Here is an 8241-nt window from a genome sequence, read left to right on the forward strand (position 1 = left end):
TATCACTGCAGACACAAGTCTCAGTATTTCACTGATCCAATATCTGTCAGCACTACAGCAGGGCTTTCCCGAATCCCAATATAACAGTGAATGCCCTGGATTGCATTGTTGCATGTCAGATAAAGGGGTGTGCAGTAGTAGCAGGCTGGCCATTCTTTAAGGAAGCGGGGGGGAGGGGGAGGAAAAAAAAAGAAAAACAGCCCCCAAAAACCAGAAAACATGACCAGCCACCCTGGCACAGGGCTACAACAGATACAAATTCGATGTGTGCATGCCTAATAGCTCTGACAGATCTGGGACACATGTAAGACCAGCCAGGCTAGTTAGAAGCTAGCCAGGTGGCATCTCAAAATTATAGGACAGCCATATATTTAGCAGTATCCTTGATTCTGTTTCACATTTATGCTTTTAAATGTGTTTTTCCATATGTGTTCGGACTGTGACAGGTTTTCTTCACTGGTTCTCTTCCATAGAGAAATGGTGAGCAAAGTACTAGGGGAGAAAAGGACAAAGGGCTGGCAAGAGCTGTAAACAGAGAGAGAAGCAATTGAACAAAAACTGGTAGGAGAGAAAGGCTGATGGGCATGTTGCCTTTCACCAGCATGCCCAAAGCAGTGCTTACTGGACTTTAAAAAATCTTGTCTATAGCAGCCAGAAGCAGGCTGCTGCCCCTGCCAATACCATTTATTTGGCATATCTGTCTCCAGGGAAAGAGGACAGCTGGGAATGGACTTCTGAATGATTTCAGCAGTAGCAGCTGCCCTTTTTCTTGGTTAGCAAACAAGAACACTTATAGAAAGAGTTAGATCTACATTAAATCAAATTCATAAAGGATGCTTTCTGTCTTTTAGGCGTGCACAAACCAACTGCAGTTTACAGATCAAGTAAAACTTACAAATGTAGAGGAGAGAGCATACGGGCCCCCTGCAGCCAGAACAGATCATGGCCACCACTAACCAAGTCCATTATGCTTTTTTAAAAAAAAAAAAAAAAAACAAGTTGAAAGGTAAGTAAGGTAAGCTCTTATTTAATACAAAACTTCAGAGCTCAGTCTCACTGTCATCAGAAGAGGGTATACTGGGCATACTAAGAAAGATATTATACCATTCACTACATTAGCCCTGTCCAATGCAATGCACAATTTTTATTATTTGAGGATTGATGCAATACCCTGTGATTAGCAATCTATGAGCCATTTGCTGGCCGTACTCTTGTCACAACTTTGTTCCTCTCAGAAGAAAAAAACTACTATCATCTGACCTCATAGGCTTCCTTTTTTTTTTCAATCTGCATAGTCATCAAAGATCTACCCTGCAGTAATGCAATACCACATAAGTAAATTAAATTAATTGCAAATATAGAAAATGGGTAAAGGTTAAGATATAATGATCAATATTGCCACATTGAACAAAGACTTCTCTGCATTATGAATTATTGCTAAAATGTGCTTGCAAATGGCAAAGCAGCAGGTTTAGAGGACATCTGCTTCATCATGTCCTTTAATCACATCAACAACATGAAAATAAGCAGATTCCAGATAATTAGTAACAGTTACTATCCCTAACTGACCATCCTTGCAGAAAAGCTGTTTTTCCACAAATGACTGAACTTCTCATACAGCGTGTCCTTATCTTCAGCAGATTATAGTCTGAAATTTTAACGTGATCTGGACTTGGTGTTGTCGAGTAGTCTAGTTTTAATCTACCCATCTACTAAGTCATTCTTGTGCAAAAATTGACTTCTAAAAACCATCTGGAGATAGACACTTTCCAAAGAGTTTTCATAACATTTCTGACCAGACTGCAAGAATTTTATTAGAGCACTATTTTTTTTATAATGCCATTTAGATTGCATCTTGAATTTTCATTTGTTATAAAGAACTTCAGGCAATATCCTAAGAATTGTGACCCTCTCCTTTTAGTGAGAAATGACAGCAAAAAGGTCTCAAATCAAGAAAAGGTTTTTGGATGTGGCACATCTTCACACAAATGGTTCCAAATATTAAATCAGTCATTCACATTTATAAAGCAGGGCACAGGCAGGAGGAAGACCTCCATGGAGGGTAGACATTGTGACCTAGAAAATAGAAAATGCATCCTTGAGTCAAAAGTCAGCCCATTGAACACTCACTCTGAAATACAGGTTCTGGAATACCTGCAGTGTATGTGTAGCTTAGATTGCAGAAGAGGAATAGGTTGAAGAACTTGCAGACAGACAAAACCAGGGCAATCTCAAATAATGCTTTTAATGGTGGGGTTTGTTTCTGCAGTGGTGAGTTACTTTAGGTTATATGTGAACTTATTCTTCCTATTGTATCAACTACAACAAGTACTATGGAGATGGTTCCTGTAATTTACTCTATACAGATTGTGAGGGCTACATCCAGTTAGTATGACCCTTGCCTTTTCATCTTTGTATTGTACTTTACCAACAGGCTGTCACCTGCATGATAGTTGTGGAGCATGACACTAAATGTACTTCAGGTTCCCTTGCTTCCAGCTGGCCAGGAGGACTTGCGGGGTTGCGCCTGCTTGTCTTGCTAAACCCTAGTGCTGCGCCATGTAAGTAACCATAAGACATGTTACAGAGAGAAAACTGGGATGTGAGGAAAAGCAGAGTTCATGTTAGAATGTCTGTGGTAAACATTGCACATGAAATATTTTTGAAAGCAGACTGTGAATTAGGAAGTTCTCCTCAGAGGACAAATCCAAATCACAGTCCACAGCTTAAACAAACTTTGTAAGTATGGTGATTGTGAAAAGCTCATTCTAACCACCCAAAATGCCAAGTACACAGTAGTGATATGAAAAAAAAGGAAAATATATATATATTGTAGAGACAAAAGAATTTAGAACAGATAAAGCCATAAAAAAACCTACTATATTACTGCCAGTGAGAAACATTGTATAATTCTTAAATAAATAAATAATGTAACAAAATATATGTCTACCCTTTACAATACAGACATTTAAAATAAAGTATTTTTTTTAAGGCAAGGTCAAAATCACTGCTTTTAAACTACTTGATATAGGAAACATATAAATAAAAGCTAATTTTGATATGGGAAACTTTGAAATTAAAAGGCTTTTCAGCTTTATTGAAATCAAACTGAAATAATTCTGGCCCATACAGATGCCAGTTTTGTGAGATAAAACACTGTGGTATGTGCCCATTTTAAAACAGTTTTCCTCTTGTTACTATTTCTTCTTGTTACTATTCCTCTTATAAATCTATTCTTCCTTTTCAGTATCCAGAAAAAAAAAAGAAAATCGTTGTCCAGTGTTCCTGATAATTATTTTTTTTGTTTGTTTTGCATAAAAATATTTACTTCATTCTGTTACTAGTTAATTTTAATCGAGAAAGTTTTGTGTGTTGGCTGATTTACATTTGTTCTTGCTTTAAAAGAGTGTAAAGTAGAAACCCATTGGACCATACTGATAGATTAAATTTGTCAGGTAGTAATACTGCGGGTAGATGGACCAAGTTTGTACCCGTATCTTCTTTTAAAATTGTCATTTTTGGCTACAGATACATTTTGCAAGGTAAAATAATGCATCTTAAAAATTACAGAAATATTTTAGACTTGGTAAAAATTACTTTGTTTTATAAAGTTGGTTAGTTCTTTTTTACTGCACTTAATATTTCTGGAATTTTAATGTTATAGGAAGTGTCAGTGTTTTCAAATCTTTGTATAAAGTCTGCTTCCTTCCACTGCATACTGCAACTCAGAAAGAAGTCTAAAGCTCTATGAGGCACAAAATTCAGCTTTTAATAATGTTTTATTCACCGAGGAATTCTTACAGCTCATTTGATTTAAAAACATTGATCAAAACATTTCTAGTGGTTTGTCTTCACAGAATACCTATAGTCGCATTCACTTATATGGAATAACTAGTCTTCTTTCTAAAGCCCAGGCAAATATTAAACAGAGATATATAGACTAAAAAAATAATTCAGAACTAACATATTCTTCAGCAGACAACAGGAATCGCAACTATTTCTCCCCTTTCCAATAACTTTTATGATATGCTTTAAAAAACGAACAAAACCTCAACAAAGCAAAATGAAAAATCCCTGCGTATTTTTATACTTTGCATACAAAAATCCTAATAAATAGGAAGATTTCTTCATCTGAAATCACATATATGGTTTGATTCACATTTTTTAATATACGAAGCTAATAGTGATAAGTCATAAATCATTTTAGAGAAATCAGAATGTTTAGACAGCAATATTCTCTTCTTTATTCCTACCCAGAATGATGTCTTCGGTTTAGGGATAGTGCTTGCAGATTTCAGAATACCTGTCTCTGCAGATGCAAAAAACCCTAGGTGGCAGTTAATTTTTTTTTGCTTAACCCAGACTAGAGGAGTGGAAATTTCTCCTTTGAAGACAAAAATGTCTTTACTAATTGCCTTTTAGGAAGAAATTTTTGCTACTGAAAACTTCGATAGCCTGAAGATACATTTCTATGTGCCTAACTTATAAGAAACAAATAATTGTACAAAACTAACATATATATGCAAAATCATATGTGGTTAAAAAAGGGTTTGAACAAGATGTAAGGTTTTATTGAGATCTATCTGAGCTCTGTTACTGAGGATAGTATACAAGTAAGGGTGGGGAGTACAGCATGTTTTACTACTGTGTTGATGAGAATGTACTGGAATTCAGGAACAGCATAATTATTGTTATTGTGTTATTGTGACTAATTTAGTGTTAAAGCAGAGAAGGAAGTAGGAGGAGCAAAGCATCACAAATTATTAGTCATGTGTACACACAACATGGGGGTCATTGTGCTTTTCCTGTATTTGAAATACAGGAAGAAGGGTTTTCTTTCTCTCTCTCTCTCTCAAAATAACAACCTGAATTTATTTGTTTTCTTCATTGTCATTCTTCATTTCATTCATTTGTCCATCACTTTTACGGGTAGGAACAAGTGACTGATTGAAACAGAAAACTTTTTCAACTCTTGCTGAAACTCCACCTCTCTGTTGGTCTTGCTATATGATTGAAAAGATTAATATCCATTTTTTGAGGTTCAACTAAGAAAAAGTCAAAATGAATAATTGTGGTTTTCCATGTACTTAGTAAGAACAGCATAAATCTCTTCTTTTTGTGCCTAACACATATAAGAAAATAAATATCAAGAAGATTTGACTTAATAAATGTAGTGCATACTGTTGTATGTACTTAGAAGTGTATTTCACCTGTGGAAAAGCCACTCAGCTACTCCCTGACTGCCTGACTTTCTTCTGCTTTACAGTACAGATGTGGTAGATAAAAAATGTAATTTTTAAGAAACATGTAATTATTGATTTAAAGCAAAAAGTTTTATACATAAATACAACAAAGGCCTTATTAGACTTCACCTGATAACAAGTGACTTGCACTAAACCCCCCATATTTTCTATGAGATAAAGATATCTTAAAGTTTAAAGATAGCTTAAGATAAAGAAATTGAAGGAAAAATGAACATGTTTTTGTTTTGACCAAGGATGGGGAGCCACCAGTCAGAGAGATGGAAAGAGAGAAGAGAGAAGTTGAGGCCACACATCTGCTTTTAGTGTAAGTTATTTTTTGAGGTTTTCATCAATGAAGCCCCTGTGGGCCTGAGACAACATATCTTTACCTTTGCCTCCCAGAGGGAGGATTGGAAATAACAAGAGGACAACATGGACAATGCTGGAAGCAGATCAGGGAGTAAAGGTGCTTTTTGACTCCGTGGGATATTGGGCAACTGAGGCATTTTTGTTGCCTTTTGTTGAGTTTGTCTCTGATGTGATGATACACACTATCAGTGTTTCACAGACTCTGATAATGGACACTCACAGTGTTTGTGGGAAGAAACACCAAAACTTAGGCTTGCAGCCCAGAGCAGTGCGTCAAAACCACCTCTTCAGTCTTCTTTTTTATGCTGACTGGTTATTTTATCCCCACAGATACAGACTGATACTACAAGATACCTGTTCTTTTTCAGGTGCCATTAAAGGTCAAGCAAAAAACATAATGGGTTTTAAACGCCTCATGCCTTTTTTTCTGAGAACATGCTATAGGCAAGTTACCTGAAGCAGGTTCTGCATTCATCTAATTTGCAGGAACTCAGGGGGTTCTCAGACAGCATACGAAGCTGTGTATTCCTGAGTTCAGTGTGCAGTCCCAGTAAGCAGGTCCAGCCTTTTCTTCTGCACTCTCCTACTCTTAGTGTGCTGAATCACACTAAGCTGTTCTGACCTCCATATAAATGTTCTCATTTATTTTTATGTCTCCCAATGGAACAGGCTGCCTATAGCATACTGCTATTATTATATGCTGACTTTCAGGATCTGCTTTTTTGTCAGTACTTTATGTGAGGTCAATGTAATTTGCTTGTATTTGGTAGGAGAAAAAAAATGTTTTCACACTATCCAACTCTAAAATATTCTCATACTTTATAATATGTCTGTTTTCTGCACTCATCACTCTTTGTGAGAAAGATCAGCTTTTCTGTTCCTTTCCACAATCCCACACTCTCCCTCATCAGAGCCCAAAGCTGCGGGCTGCTGCATGACTGTTAAAAGAAATCTCAGCGAGAAGGAGCTAGGAAGGGGGGGGTGTGTGCATTTATTGAAAAGGACATTTATAAATAAGAGACATGAGTGTTAATATGGTGACTAATGAATGGGAAATACTAACCGGCAGCATACCTGTGCAATTACCTTCCACATTACCTGTCATGACTGGTAAAGCCCAGCATGCTTTGCATGTGAGCAGAGCTGTACTTTTATCTGTTTCTAAAAATGAGTATGACTGAAATAAAAATGCAGTGTGTGTCCTTGCCCTGGCACAATTAGGCATACTGTGCTGCAGGGCTGACCTGAGAGTTCTGAACAAAACCAGCCTCTGGCATAGGTTCCCACATGCATACTATAATAATGGACTTAGTACTAAAGTCTGTCAGAGCTCATCATGGGCATTAGCTTCTAGGTAAGGATGTGGTCTTACAAAGAGGTGTACTGCTAGTCTGATTTAGCATTATCTCTGGATCTATCATTACACAAGGATAGTTAGATATTCTGTCCCACCCCTTGCAAGCTTTTGATACTTTCCATATAAGTGGATTTCCAAGGATAAAAATGTAGGAGTTGGCGCTACTTCTATTATCATTCTTTTATATTTATGGTGTTCCACCTGTACTATTCCTAATAGTTTGTCACTTTTTAAATCTTCTAAGTGTGTGAAGAAAGCAGAGGTGGTTATTGTCTCTGTCTTCGCCTAAAAATCAGCGTGACTAAGAAGCAAAAAAGCTTGCAGATCTTGCAGCTCTTCAGCATTACCCCAACATGGAGCATACACAAGGAGTTTCTACACTAATTCCAGTCGAGAAACACTTCTAAGTAATGTTTCCAATGCTGTTGTTCTACACTTTTTTTTTTTTTTTTCTGAGAGAAAGAAATGCATGTGAGTGTGAATGATGGGAAAGAAAGATTCCTACAAATTGAATATTAGGCTGCTGACATACTGTGATCAATTACTTTTTAAAATATGCTAAACACAAGTCTTCCAAGGGCATAAGCAAGACTAAATAATTTAGCAAATAATTTTCTTACTGATTTAGTGTTAATAAAATGTTAGCTGTCAGCTCTATCATAGGTCCTATGTATGGTCCTATGTTTTGGATTTGTGATGAAAACAGCGTTCATAACGAGAATGTTTTATTGCTAAAGAGCGCGATCCCCATTCCCCATCCCAAAGTGTGGGATTGCACTGCACTGCACTGCACTGCTCACAAGGGAGGAGGCAGAAGAGTCAGAACAAAAGAGCAAAGTTGAGTGTGGGAAGAATGGGGGTGGATGGAGGGTGATTTTGGTATTGTCTTTGTTTCTCACCATCCTGCTCAATTTTAAGTTGGCAATAAATTAATCTTCCCCCAGCCAGTTCTGTGTTGCCCTGATGGTAAGTAAGAAATGATCTCCCTGTCCTTATCTCAAGCTATGAGCTTTTCCGTGTTATTTTCTCCCTTTGAGCTGCTGAGGAGGGGGAGTGGGAGAGCAGCTTGGTGGGTGTCTGGCAGCCAGCAAAGGTAACCTACCATATAGACACTGTTGGAAACAAGATACCGGCCTGGATATGCTCATTTTCTGACCCTGGGTAGGCATATTTGTGTGTTTGTTCACATTCTTTGAATGTCCCATAAGTAGGAAAGGTGTCAAACTAAATCTCTGCCAGTTACTGAGTTGTTCCTTTTTTGTAGTGCAAGTT

The sequence above is a fragment of the Lathamus discolor genome, chromosome 3, assembly GCF_037157495.1.
Source record: "Lathamus discolor isolate bLatDis1 chromosome 3, bLatDis1.hap1, whole genome shotgun sequence".
Taxonomy (NCBI): Eukaryota; Metazoa; Chordata; class Aves; order Psittaciformes; family Psittacidae; genus Lathamus; species Lathamus discolor.